Source organism: Thamnophis sirtalis, unplaced genomic scaffold (assembly GCF_051295495.1).
Source record: "Thamnophis sirtalis isolate CommonGarterSnake01/CBP01778 unplaced genomic scaffold, rThaSir2_p1.2 scaffold_2, whole genome shotgun sequence".
In the NCBI taxonomy this organism is placed as follows: domain Eukaryota; kingdom Metazoa; phylum Chordata; class Lepidosauria; order Squamata; family Natricidae; genus Thamnophis; species Thamnophis sirtalis.
The window spans coordinates 74,157,711-74,172,720 of NW_028261382.1; the positions used below are offsets into that span (position 1 = coordinate 74,157,711).

The window sequence follows — 15,010 nt, forward strand, 5'->3', positions numbered from 1 at the left end:
CCATGCCAGCACTCTATTGAGCACCAAATTATCACAGTGCTGTCTTATGTCTAAGTATATTTACCTGTGTAGTATGGCTGTGTTACTATTATCCTTCTCATCTTTTCTACTACCTTCTCTTGTTGGTATCTTATGATTATATTACTTTTGTATGTATCGTGAGAACTTAAGAATGGGAGACAAATTCCTTGTGCGTCCAATCCAGAAGTAGGTTCCACCACAAAACCGCGGTAGACTAAAGCGCGCTCGACGAAAGCGCGTACCTGACGTCATCACAGCGCGATGAAAACATCACGCTGTGAGCGGTAAAGTTAAAATTAACGCGAAAACCTTACCCTAACCCCCCCAAACCTAACCCTAAACCTAACCCTTAACCTAACCCTAAACCTAACCCTTAACCTAACGCTAAACCTAACGCTAACCCTTAACCTAACCCTAAACCTAACGCTTAACGTAACCCTTAACCTAACCCTAACCCTTAACCTAACCCTAACCCTAAACCTAAACCTAACCCTAAACCTAAACCTAACCCTTACCTTTACGTGAATCGGCTTGCTTTAAAAGCGCTTTTTAAAGCGTCCTTTTTTCTCCGCGGTTGTATTTGTCACGCTGCTGATGACATCAGGTACGCACTTTAATCGGGCGCACTTTAGTGGACCGCAGTTTTGTCGTGCCACGATCCAGAAGTAGGTTCCTACCGGTTCGGCCCGATTCAGCTGAGTAGATAGTAACTCGGTCTGCCAGGCCCCCAAACCAGTTTTATCGGCAGTGCTGTAGGCATCACCATCTTGTTTTTTCATGCTGTGCATGCGCGAACACAGTGCGTCCCTGAGCAAATTGGCAGTAGCAGCAACCGGAACCCTCCCCTGGTCCAATCACACTTGACCAATAAAGCGTTCTGGTTTAATCTACTCTACTCTACTCTACTCTACTCTACTCTACTCTACTCTACTCTACTCTACTCTACTCTACTCTACTCTACTCACCAAAGGGATACTCCAATATTCATCTCCACTTACAACTGTGAGGTTCTTCCTCATCACTACAGAGATTCTATTGAAGTTGTAAAATCACACTCACAACCTGTAGGCGCTTAACAACTCAGTGTTCTTCCGTGTGAATGAATCCCAGATCTCCAAGACATGGTGGGAGATTGAAGACGATGGACAAAGCTGTATTTCTAAAAAGCTCATCCTTGAGCCTAAAACTAGTCCCTGAAAAATGAATGGTGAGCTATCAGGGAATCCAAACATCCCTTAAATACAATTTAAAGTTCTCAAACGCAATCATCTGCCAGAAGCAACCATAACTTAAGAGTAGAGTTACATATCTTGGCCACAGAATTTTCCAGGCTGAGAGTCTGCAGCAACTCCAACTCGTAGGTGCTGGGACAATCTTGTCTGTGACTGGTGGTCTCATGGTAATGAAAGCTGGGGATGGGTTAGGTGAACAGTTTGGTTGACACTGGACTTTTCTTTTTAAGTTTGGCATATTTCTGCCAAATCCATTTTGAATTATTTGATGGCGTCTTAGTAAAAGACGGAGTGAAACGTGAAATATTGCCCATTACTAAACATGACAAATAATCATCTATTTCATGTGTGATGGGAAAATGTATACTACCGCATAAAGCTGACTGATATTAATAAGCATATGACAGATTTTCATCCATAAACATTTTGCACGAAAACCTACCTCTTTCTTTCTCTCATATACCTGTTGTCCTCTTCCTCCATCTTCCCTGGGGTCTCTATGCCACCAAGGATCTGCTCAGTGCTGGGGCTCAAGACCCCAGACAGCACCCCGAAGGTTGGGATAGATGTTAAAGTATTTTAATGGATATTCGGATTAATGTCAGGGTTCCAAATAGCATCCAAAAGTACATCAGAGTCCAAGGCAAAGTATTGCTCAAAGTACCAATTTATTAAGAGAGCCATGTTGGCACATCTGGGAAAACCTGAATCTGAAAGCTTCCCAGTTTTCCTCACCCAGTTGAAAGTTCAAGATCTTGCCCCCACACCCAAAAGTCCATCACATGGTCCAATCATCTTCTACTGCCATGCTGGCAGTTTCCATCCAGTCAGGTGTAGAGGTGCAAAGACAAAGGATGACCTTGGTTTTCTAGAAAGAATTTTGTTATGGCTACATATTATCTAACTCTGTACAATCCCCCCTCCCATTTTCCCACCATAGAAAATGCATAGTAGAATAATAGAAAGTGTGGCAGGCCAAAGATCCAAAATAAAAGATAGCTGCAGGCCTGACACCTGTACTCTCTTCTGTTACCTCATCCTCTTCTATTCTTCTAAACAGAGCCTAGACTTCGAGGATCCTATTGTAGCCATCATAAAATATATCTGAAATTTCCTCTGAGCTACCTCTCTGAGGCTATCTAGCCCATCAGAACTGCCCGGGTATCATGCCATCAAGCCAAATTAAAGGAGTGGCATTGCATCGCGCTTTTATTCCGATGAGTAAATATGTTCTTTTTCACCAGGCTCCTGGAAAATGTCCTTTTTTTCCACCCCCCGTGGAGAAGGTTGGTCGCTGAGGTTTTTTGAAATGTTTTAAAACATTTAAAACGCCCACTCATCTCTGTAAACTAAGTATCCCTCATCAGTTGTGGATTTATCTTTCTTCCCCTTGTCCTGTATTTTGTCAAGTTTGAAGAGAAAGGCTGGGACATACTTCTGTGGGAGGAAATATTCATCTGGTTCTGTTCCAAGCTGGGAGGAAGGCACTGGAGGCAAAATGGAAACTTGGAGACTGATTGGAAAGATGGTTTAATGATGAACTAGAACCGCATCGCTTTGAAGTCCTGGGCAGCTGAACAGGTGGAGAGTGAGGGTTATTTATACCCTTTGGGCCTTGCCCTTGAGCTTCCTGTTCCTGGGCAAAGGCATATATTCTATTGGCTTTTGTCAGACTCCCATGGGGCCATGTAGGAGTCATATGTGGCTCTATAGGCCCGTTTTTCGCAAAAATTGGGGCATTTTTCCCTTCCCCCAGCCCTGCTTAAGCATGCAGAGTGCTTTTGGAGGCTGGAAGAAGACAAAAATGCCTCCATTTTTGCGAAAACTGGCCCATCTCTGTGACCTCTCTGGGACTGGCATGCATACACCATTAAAAAAGGGGGAAAATACTTTTTTTTTCAATGAAGATTGTTCTGCGCATGTGTAGAACAGAAAATAAAGATGGTGGCACCCTGGATAGAACCGGTATGGTCATGTGTCCAGCTGAGTTACTACCTACTCGGCTGAACCGGTAGGAACCCACCTCAGGATTTGGGGCAAGAGTCATCTTTAATTTTTTGGGGACACCATCCCATGTTCCTGTTTGTTGTGCATTCACATAGCATGTACTAAAGGATTTCACCTTTTATTTCTGAATCACTCGAGCCGTCCAGTGAGGGGGAAAGCTGGATTTTAAAGCAGTGGCAGCCAGATGGGTGTTTGGGCGGATGGATGGATGGATAATTAAATAATAATTTATTATAGCTTGCATACCACCTGACTCTCAACCACTTTGGGTGGTTCGTAAGAAAGAAATTATCCTAAAATCAATAAAGCATAAAAGATAAAAAAGATGGCAAGCACAATGAAGTGGAGGGTCTCGCTCTCCCTCGCCAAGCGGCTGGGAGGAGAGGAGACGTATGATGCTTCTGAACATGAGCAGAGTGGGGATCGTCCGAATTTCATTCCAGAGGGCAGGTGATGCTACAGAGGAAGCACATTTGTTTCCTTAAAATATTGGTAACAGCTGCCCATTTTTTTCAATCGACTCTGGAGGACTCCCAATCAAAACAAGAAAAGGCATATAAAATCAGTTTAAAACCTATAAAAATCATTCAAAATGTCAAACATTAAAAAGAAAACAAGGAATGTCAAGAATCATCTAATCTCTCAGTCCTTGGGAGGGAAAGCCAGATGTTTAAGGCCTTAGGTAAAGGTAAAGGTTCCCCTCACACACATGTGCTAGTCTTTCCCGATTTTAGGGGGTGGTGCTCATTTCCATTTCAAAGCCAAAGAGCCATCACTTCCGAAGATGTCTCCATGATGATGTGGCCGGCATGACTAAATGCCGAAGGAGCACGGAACGCTGTTACCTTCCCACCAAAGGTGAGGATTCCTTATTTTTCTACTTGCATTTACATGGTTTCAGACTGCTAGGTTGGCAGAAACTGGGACAAGTAATGGGAACTCACTCGGTTACGTGGCACTAGGGATTCGAACTGCTGAACTGCCAACCTTTCTGATCAACAAGCTCAGCGTCTTAACCACTTCGGACCGTGCTGGCTCTTTGGCTTCGAAACCAAGATGAGCACCGTCCCCTAGAGTTGGGAACGATTAGCACATTTGGGCAATGGGAACCTTTACCTTAATGGTGTTTCAACTGCGCCTTGAATCACCCCAGGAAGGAAGGAAGCAGGTTAAGCTGTGCTGCATCTGATTTGCACCAACATATAGTGTTAAGCGTTTACTGTGTGCTCATTATATTATCTTGAAAAATTCATTTGTCTTCCCTTCTCCTCTTCGTTCCCTCCACTCCCAAAGCAGAGAGCAACAGAATTATTATTTTTTTTAAAAAGAGCATTCAGTTCAGGAATTTATGACCTGACCGATCACATTAAATGGCTTTCAGGGTGAAAAAAGATCTCATTTGTTTCTGCTATATACCAGTCATTTTTTTACTCTGAGACAAAACCATTCCTGTTGAAGGTGCCAAGTCCCTTTTCAACAGCGCCGAGCGAGCCGCTGTTGACAAATCCCCCTTTCCCTCCCAGTTTTGTACAGGCCTTTTGTTCTTCTCCTCACCCCCCTTTCTTCTGAACAAGAATGATTTCTGCCTTCGCAGAAGTTTGGGGCTGCACAAATTCTCCCGTACTCGCTTGACAAAAGCTAGTATTCCTTGAGTGTCAATTATTCCATAACTTTGTCTCAAAAGAATCGTTGTAGCTCCAAGCAGCATTTTCGTAGGAGACAAGAAAGGGAGTTAGAAAGCAATGAGCAGCAGGTGCGACATCAAGGAACAACAGGCTGAGTTATGGGAGATGAATCTAAGGATAGCTTTACAATCCATCATCTCCAGAAAAGAGACCCCCCTCTATTTTTCTGCCCAGGCGTGGCTAAAATTCTCCAAACCTAACATCCCCATCCCACTCCAATAATCTTCCATCTGGACCAGGGGTTTTCAACCTTGGCAACTTTACGACTTGTGGACTTCAACCCTCAGAGTTCTGGGAGTTGAAGTCCACAAATCTTAAAATCTTTAAAATTAAAATCTTAAAAGGTTAAAGACCCCTGATCTGGACTAAAGAAAGCATCCCAAGCTCCAGGTCCACTCTCAATAGAAACCACTACATGTTTTGGACCAGGGGTGTCAAACTCGATTTCATTGAGGCCCGCGGAATCAGGGCTGTGTTTGACCTCGGAGAGCTGAGGTGGGCATGGCCAGTTGGATATCACTCGTGTTGGGGGCGTCTGTAGTAGCCCAAGCGCTCTGCCAGCTAAAAAGGATCCTGAGCTCCGTTTTTGGCTGCAATGGCCTCCTGCATCCCTCTGCCAGTGAAAACGGAGTTCGGGAAGACTGCCCACGGCCCTCCCATCTCAGTTTCTGGCTGCAATGGCCTCCTGCAACCAGGGTTGGGTTCCAGCAGGCACTACTGCTAGTTTGCTCGTGGGCGCGCTGTGTGTACTTGATGCATGCTGTGTGCGCATGCGCAGTGCAATAAAAATTGTCCTGTGCAGAAGTGAAAAACAAGATGGTGGCGTCTATGGCGCCACCCGGAAAACCGATTTGGGGGTGTGACAGACTGGGTTGCTGCTGATTCTAATAAGCCAGGCTGCCAAACCACTACCGGTTCGACCAAACCGGTAGAAACCCACCACTGCCCGCAGCCCTCCCAAGCTCCATTTCCGGCTGCGATGACCTCCTGCAACCTTCTGCCAGCAAAAATGGAGCTTAAGAAAGCTACCCACGGCCCTCCCGAGCTCCATTTTCAGCTGCGACCCTCTGCCCGTGAAAACATGCTGTGTGCGCATGTGCAGTGCAATAAAAATTGTCCTGTGCAGGAAGGGAAAAACAAGATGGTAGCACCTATGGCGCCACCTGGAAAAACGGTTCAGGGGCGTGACCGACCTGGGTCGCTGCTGGTTCCAATGACCCAGGCTGCCAAACCACTACTGGTTCGACCAAACCGGTCCAAACAGATAGAAACCCACCACTGCCTACTGCCCGCGGCCCTCCTGAGCTCTGTTTCAGCTGCGATGGCCTCCTGCAACCCTCTCCCTGTAAAAACGGAGCTCGGAAGGACCATGTTCGGCCCTCCCGAGCTCTGTTTTCAGTGGCAGAGGCACCGTGGGCCAGTCCTTTGTTTTTTCCAGGGTGGCCTCATGGGCCAGATCTAAGCACCTCATGAGCCGGATCCGGCCCCTGGGCCTTGAGTTTGATACCCCTGATGTAGACTAACAGCATACAGTCTCAAGTCGACCTGAGTCCCTTCCGACCTCATGAACATCTTTTACGTTTTCTTGGCGAGATTACAGACGTGGTTTTGCTGTGGCCACCTTTCCGGCAAGATCTCCTGCACGTCAATTCTAAAGCTCTGAGGCTATCGGGTGGTCGCCCATCCAAGCTTTAACCAGTTCTGACTGTTCTCGGGTTTTTGAGATCAAACAGACTTGGCAGTTGTCAGAAGTCAACCCTGACTCAAAGGCACATTTACTTATTTATTTAGGGCAGGGACCTCAATGAGTTATGAAGCTGCTGGAGTTGTCCGTATCATGACCTGACTGAAGTGAACTTGACTTTCAGGCTTCTACTAGATTGTACTGATCCCTCAGTATTCCCTATCTCATAAGACATTGTTGTTATAAGAATGGAGCATGATTTGTTGTCATCTGGCCACATCTGGAGGTTTTTTGTTGTTGTGAGTTGCAAAGTCGTGTCCAACCCATTGCGGCCCCATGGACAACGTTCCTCCAGGCCTCCCTGTCCTCTACCATCCTCTGGAGTCCATTGAAGCTCACGCTGACTGCTTTGGTGACTCAAGAGAGGGCAAAAGAAGAAGGGGACGGCAGAGAAGGAGGTGGCTGGATGGAGTCACTGAAACAGCAGGCGTGAGCTTCAATTGGCCCCAGAGGATGGGAGAGGACAGGGAGGCCTGGAGGAACATTGTCCATGGGGTCGCAATGGGTTGGACACGACTTCGTAACTAACAATAACAACAATATAATGAAAAGAAGTGACATGATAGCAGTCTTCCAGTATTTGAGAGGATGCCACGAAGAAGAGTGGGGGTGTCATCCTATTCTCCAAAGCACCTGAAGGCAGGACAAGAAACAATGGATGGAAACTAATCAAGGAGAGAAGCAACCTAGAACTAAGGAGAAACTTCCTAAGAGTGAGGACAATTATCCAGTGGAACAGCTTGCCACCAGAAGTTGCAGGTGCTCCAATACTGGAAGTTTTTAAGAAGACACTTTAAGAAGCCATTTGTCTGAAATGGTAGAGGGTCTCCTGTCTGAGCAGATGGATGAAGGTCTACAAGGTCCCTTCCAACTCTGTTATACCGTTATTCTGACTTCAGTTCCCAGAATTCCCCAGCCCACATGCAGCACTGAGGAAATTCTGGGAGTTGAAGTCCGCGCAACTTTAAAGTCGCCGAGGTTGAGAAAAAACTGCTTCATCTCCTGTAGCCCAACTGCCATTGTGCATTTCTAATTTGACACCCCTGTGAATTTGTCTTTGGCACTCCTCTGCGCAGGATCTAAGTTGATCAGGGATTTGGCTTGAGATGCAACATTGGGGGACGGGAATGAATAGGACAAACAGCTGGGAAGGGGGAAGCGTTCCCAGCCCTGGGAAACACATTATTTTAAGCCAACCACTGCAGCAGCCTTGGCATACCTTGAAAGCAATGCAAGAAACAGATCTTCTCAGTCCCCAGTCAACAGCTGTAGACTGGGAGCCGCATATTGCGGGTCAAAAACAGCAGATGTGCGATGCTGCTCATCTTGTACACACACACACACACACACACGCTTGCAGAAGTTCTGGGGCTGTCTGTGTTATCTGGAAGGAAAAAAAGAAAGAGCGAGAAAGAGACAGATTGTAAGAGACCATTGTTGGATTAGACTTACAGAAGGGTTGGTATTTGAATTTCGGAGAGGGGTGGGTTGATTGTAAATAGACACCTTTGGCTTCAGTGCTAGCTTTTGATAAAGGAAAGGCCAGAAGGAGCTTCCCACACAATATACGCCTGAGAGCCCATGAGTAGTACCACTTGGCAACCTCAGAGGCCCCAAAGCCCGTGACCCATCAAAACCGCGTTCCACAAAAGCGCGGTCGACGAAATCGCGTATGTGACGTCATCACAACGCGACGAAAAAGATCGAAAAATTGAAATAAAAATTAAATTACAGCAAGCCGATTCACATAAAGGTAAGCGTTAGGTTAAGGGTTAGGGTTAGGGTTAGGTTAAGGGTTAGGGTTAGGGTTAGGGTTAGGGTTAGAGCGTTAGCGTTACGTTTAGCGTTAGGTTAAGGGTTAGCGTTAGGTTTTTCGTTAGGTTAAGGGTTAGGTTTAGGGTTAGGTTTAGGGTTAGGTTTAGGGTTAGGTTAAGGGTTAGGTTTGGGGGGGTTAGGGTAAGGTTTTCGCTTTATTTTTACATTTTTCAATCTCTTTCGTCATGCTGTGATGACGTCACTAACGCGCTTTCGTTGACCGCGATTTTGTCTTCCGTGGTTTTGTGGTGGAACCCCCAAAGCCTATGGCAGGAACCAATTTTCAGAGCGCCAGAGTGGAATTTCAGTTCTTTGCAGCATCTTCTTGTCACTAGACGAAGCAGGAGAATGGGCCCAAGGGAAAACAAATAAATCAAAACAATATAAATTGATTGGACACCCAAGGAATTTGCCTTCGGTGCATGTGCTCTCAGTGTAGATAAAAGCTATAAGTGATCAATCATGATCATAGTCATCATTGAAATACATTCATCCTAAATCATAAGACGCAACACTTAGTGATGGTCACAGGATACTAAATAAGCAATCAATGTGCTAGGAAACTAAATAAAACAATGTAAAGAAACAAGCAACAAACTTATAGTCATTATAGTTATAGTATTATGTATACTCAGGGGTGGGATTCAGCCGGTTCAGACTGGTTCGGACAAATCAGTAGTTGCAAGGACCATCTGGTCCCATCCGCCCCTCTCCTTCCAGGAGTCTCCACGTGATCCGTTCATCAGATTAGCAGCTCTTCTTTATAATAGAATAGCAGAGTTGGAAGGGACCTTGGAGGTCTTCTAGTCCAGTGGTCCCCAACCCCCGGTCCGCGGACCGGTGCCGGGCCGCGGAGTACCTGGCACCGGGCCGCGCAGCGGCCGGGGGCCATGATCGCTGCTGCCTCTTCACCCACACGCGCAGCCTGAGATCAACCCCGGGACTCGAACCCGAGAGCCGCCTCTCCGGTCCAAACCCCACTCCCACCCCGGCCGCCCGCCCGGCCGCCTTGGTAGCCCGTGGAGATGGAGCGTGTTCGGTTCGCCGCTACCTGGGGGCGCCGTCCCCATGATGTCACCGCGGAGTCCTCGCCTCCTTCCCTGGCGAGGCTTTCTCCCCGCCAGCCAATCAGAGGCCAGTCCCCGGGCAAGCGGGGACAAGTTGCTGGCCGGTCGAAGCAGAAGCGGGAGATTGGAGGGGGGGGGGAGAGAGAGAGAGAGAGCGAGAGAGCGAGCGCTGGGCGGGTGGCAGTGCGTTCCACAGCGGACTAGGCGTGCCGCGGGCTGCCAACCCCCCCCCCCACACACACACGTACACACACTGCCTCTCTGGCAATTGGCTGCCCAGGAAGGGAGCAGGGAGCTTTCACAGATAGGAACGTGATGGGGTTTGTTTCCTTCCCCCACTCCTGAGCCCTTTTTTTTTTTTGCTTGCCTTCTGGGGTCTCCGCCGTGGAGCAGCCGAGGTCAGATGGGGAGGCGGAGAGAGAGAGAGAGATGGGCGGGTGGCAGCTGTCTGTGAAACGTCTTCCCCTCCCCACCTCCTGGGCAGCCAATTGCCAGAGAGGCACGGTGGGGGTGGTGGGGGTGGTGGGGGTGGAAGGAAATAAAAAGAGAAGTTGCCCTTTCATTTTGCAATCTCTCTCTACGACCTTGTTTCATTCTCTTCCCTTTTGTTTCGTCCTCATTTCTCAATCTCAGCAACTTTAACACTTTTGGACTTCAACTCCCCAAATTGCCCAGCCAGCTAGAATAGATAGATAGATGGTGGATAGGTGATTGATAGATAGAGAGGGATGGATGGATGGATGGATGGATGGATAAATAGATAAATAGATAGATAGATGATAGATAGATAGATAGATAGATAGATAGATAGATAGATAGATAGATAGATAGATAGATAGATAGATAGATAGATAGATAGAGGATATATACACATACACGCATACACACATACATACACAGAGAGAGACAGAGACAGAGACAGAGACAGACATGGATGGATAGATATCACAGAAGTGAGTACACCCCCTCACATTTTATCAATATTTAAGTATATCTTGCAGCAGTTTAGACATTAATGGCTGGGGGCCATGATCGCTGCAGAACAACGCTCTCCTACCCCTGCGCGCGCTCAGCGGGCCACGGTAAAATTATCAAAGGCTGACTGGTCCACGGTGATAAAAAGGTTGGGGACCACTGTTCTAGTCCAACCCCCTGCTTAAGCAGGAAATGCTACACCATTTCAGTCAAATGACTGTCCAGTCTCTTCTTCAAACTTCCACTGATGTTGCACCCACAACTTCTGGAAGCAAGCAGTTACACTGGTTAATTGTTCCATATTTCCTCCTCCCTTTGCAGCGAACTGCCCCTGCACATGGAGGATCCACCTCTTACAAGAGAGTCTGCTCAGTCGGCCTATCTCTGTCTGAAGGCTGGAGACCCTTTGCAAGTCCTTGACTTGTGGCCAGTTACTTAGTGACTGGTCAAAGTTATGACAGACCCCCACCCCCACCCAAAGGTAGTTACAACCTGGTTTCAGAATTATGATGCTTCTCCGGGTCACATGATCACATTTTTTGAATGCTTGGCAATCTCTCTGCATTTACAAACATACTGTCTGTGGTATCCCCACAGTCACATGGAAACGAGTTATGGCATTTCTGCTGAAAACATGTTTATATCAGGATTTCAGGAAATTGCTCCAAAGTGAAAGATAGGTTTGCTCCAAGACCGTGGTGTTCACTTAATGACCAGTGCAAAAAAGGTTGTAAAATTGGAACTCTGGAATCCTGGGAGTTGAAGTCCCTGCATTTAAAATAGCTGAGGTTGAGAAACCTTGTCCTGGGGCCGAAGGTGCAGGCATACCCTTCCATTGTGAGCCTTGCCTTTCTCTCCTCTTCCCCTTGTGTGGTTCCATGCCTAGAGTTACAGCGTAGGGCAGGTATCAGCAACCTGCAGCTCCAGAGCCGCATGCGGCTCTTTTGTCCCCCTGCTGTGGCTCCCTGTCAGCTGAACCTACCACTGACTGGCCCCACTCCTCTCCCTCCCCTTCCAGTCCCTCCCCTTCCTTGCTTGGCCTGAGATGAGAGAGAGAAAGAGAAGAGAGGGAGGGAGAAGAGAGAGGGAGAGAGAGAAAGAGGGAGGGAGGGGGGAGGAGAGAAAGGGAGGGGGAGGGAGAGAAAGGGAGGGGGAGGAAGAGAAAGAGGGAGGGAGAGGGTGGGAGAGAGAAAGAGGGAGGGAGAGAGGGAGGGAGGAGAGAGGGAGGGAGAAGAGAGAGGGAGAGAGAGAAAGGGAGGGGGGAGAAGAGAGAAAGGGAGGGGGAGGGAGAGAAAGGGAGGGGAGGGAGAGAAAGAGGGAGGGAGAGGGTAGGAGAGAGAAAGAGGGAGGGAGAGAAAGGGAGGGAGGAGAGAGACGGAGGGAGGAGAGAGAGAGGAGAGAGAGAGAGGGAGGGAGGGAGAAGAGAGAGAGAGAGACAGAGAGATACCCGTTTCCCACAGAAAACACCGGGAGCCACAAAACCTGGGTAGGCGTGGTGGTGGTGGGGAGTGCATGTGACTGGGTTGGAGTGAGTGATGTCAAGTTGGCCATACCCACCCAGGTTTTGTGGCTCCCGGTGTTTTCTTTTCTGTGGGAAACAGGTCCAAATGGCTCCTTGAATGTTTAAGGTTGCAGACCCCTGGCGTAGGGGGAGAACCGAGAGGAGAGGAGACCCCCTTGGCTACCTCTTGTAGCAACAACACATAGCTACTTAGAAATGTCCTGGTACACCTGGCTCTTCATTTCCCAGTGCCTCCATTGAGCTTGTGACAAATGAGTGAAGGCTTCCCACTACCCAAGAAGGCAAAACGCAAATGAGAGAAAACCTATTTCCAAGTTTGCCTTTGGCACACCCCTGCCAGGTGCTTCAGGCGAAGCAATGCTCCCTTCGCTTCCCTCTTCCTCTCCAAATAGTAGAACTAGAGGACTTGGCTGCTTGCAAGGCTGTGCTAATGAGCAGAGAGACTGCATATAGTTTTGAATACTCAAAATACAAAGTTAGATTAGCGATATTTGCCAAGATAAGTGTATTTGATCGGTTTCCATCAAGGCATTTCTCCACCAAGTTTGTGGGAGGCATTGTGACTTCTTGGATTGCTGCTACATCTTCTCTTAGATGCTTAGATGCTGCTAAATCTTGCTACATCACACCAACCGTGTGCAGCAGCTGCCAAAAAAGCCATCACAGTTTTGGCTGCAGAAACAGAGGGATAGAAGCAAGATCACGTGAAGTGTTAATACCACTTATGGCCTTGGTGAGGCCATACTTGGAATAATTGCATCCAGTTTTGGTCACTGTGATGTAAAAAAGATGTGGAGACTCTAGAAAGAGTGCAGAAAAGAGCAACAAAGATGATTAGGGGACCGGAGACTAAAACATATGAAAAACAGTTGCAGGAACTGGGTATGTCTAGTTTAATGAAAAGAAGGACTAGGGGAGACGTGATAGCAGTGTTCCAATATCTGAGGGGTTGGCACAGAGAAGAGGGAGTCAAACTATTCTCCAAAGCACCCAAAGGTAGGAGAAGAAGCAATGGGTGGAAACTAATCAAGGAGAGAAGCAACTTAGAACTAAGGAGAAATTTCCTGACAGTGAGAACAATTGATCAGTGGACTAACTTGCCTCCAGAAGCTGTGAATGCTCCAACATTGGAAGTCTTTAAGAAGATGTTGGATAACCATTTGCCTCAAGTGGTGTAGAGTTTCCTGCCTAAGCAGGGGGTTGGACTGGAAGACCTCCAAGGTCCCTTCCAACTCTTCTATTTTATTTTATTCTATTCTTCTAAAATATTATATGCCATTTAATCCTCAAATATTGGAAGATTGCTATCATGTCACCCCCTAGTTCCTCTCTTAGTTAGACTAAATGTCCCAGGAATCTTAACACAATACAGGTAATCCTCAATTTACGAACTACCCCACAAATTCTGTTGTTGAGTGAGACATTTGTTAAGTGAGTTAAGAAAAGGCCCCCCATTTTACAACCTTTCTTGCCTCCATTGTTAAGTGAATCACCACAGTTGATAAGTTACTAACCCGATTGTTCAGTGAATCTGGCTTCCCCATCAACTTTGCTCATCAGGTCACACAAGGGGATCACATGACTTTCGAACACAGCGACGGTCATAAGTATGAACCAGTTGCCGAGCATCTGCATTTTGATCACACGACCATGGGGGTGCTGCAAAGCTCGTAACTGTGAAGAAAAGGGTCCTAAGACTTTTTTCGGTGCCGCTGTCACTTTGAACCAGTGGCGGGTTACAACCAGTACGCACCGGTACAGGCATACCGGTGCCTGCTGGGAGCACCAGTTTCCGTTCCGGTACGGTGTTCCAGAGGGCCCACCCGTGCTCCTTACCAGTATTTGAGGTTTTCGGGGCTTCAGCGTACGGAGTGTACAGCGCCTGCACAACCCTCCACCTAGCAGCTGGAGCATTGTGGGTGGTAAGTACGCAGACGCACGCTGTGCACGTGCGCTGTGAGTGCTCATGTAGTGAGCACCATACCAGTTGCAACAGGAGATCCGGGATCCACCACTGCTTTGAACAGTCACTCAATGAAGTGTTGTAAACCAAGGTCTACCTGTAGCTATCCAATCTGGGCTGCAATAATCCAGAAGACCATTAGATGGCAGGAAAGAATGAGTTTTTTCCCCTGCTTCTCTGCCACCATCTAGTGACTGTATGCATATCTGCAGCCCAATGACTGTATTTATATCTATATATCTAGTAGGGATGCGGTGGCTCAGTGGCTAAGATGCTGTGCTTGTCGATCTGAAAGGTCGGCGGTTTGGCGGTTTGAATCCCAAGTGCCGCGTAATGGAGTGAGCTCCCGTGACTCGTCCCAGCTTATGCCAACCTAGCAGTTCGAAAGCACCTAAAAATGAAGTAGAAAAATAGGAACCATCTTTGGTGGGACGGTAACAGAATTCCGTGCGCCTTTGGTGTTTAGTCATGCCAGCCACATGACCACGGAGACGTCTTCGGACAGTGCTGGCTCTTCGGCTTTGAGACGGAGATGAGCACCGCCCCCTATAGTTGGGAAAAACTAGCACATATGTACTAATCATTCTTTACCTTTACCTATATCTAGTAGACTTGCCTGCATAGATTCCTGAAATTGCCTTTCTCCCCGTTTCTTATGGGAAGCACTTTGGTGGGATTTTGCAAAGAATTATCTTCTGCATCTTCTTTTTTTCCCACTCTGCTGGAAGCTGTGTTTATTTTTATCCCTGCTTAGCTGTTCAGTCTTGGGTAGCTTTCAGGGCCAATTCCCAGGCTTTGAAACCCAGAGATCCTCACTGGTGCTAATGCGGTTCTTTTAGCATTGATGATTTGATGATCCAACCTAGCTGTTTGCTTTCTTTAAAAAAAAAAAAAAAAAACCTCAAAAGCCAGGCATTGTTTTGAAGCAATTGAAAAATTGAACCATATGAAGAACGGCTGCAGGATTTGGGTCAGGCCA

General features: G+C 47.3%; 1 protein-coding gene across 1 annotated transcript in view; it reads left to right on the forward strand.

The window, feature by feature from the left end:
• Positions 1–15,010, forward strand: part of FAM178B (family with sequence similarity 178 member B) — a 291,511-nt gene that overhangs the window by 211,317 nt on the left and 65,184 nt on the right. The gene's annotated exons all lie outside the window — the stretch shown is intronic.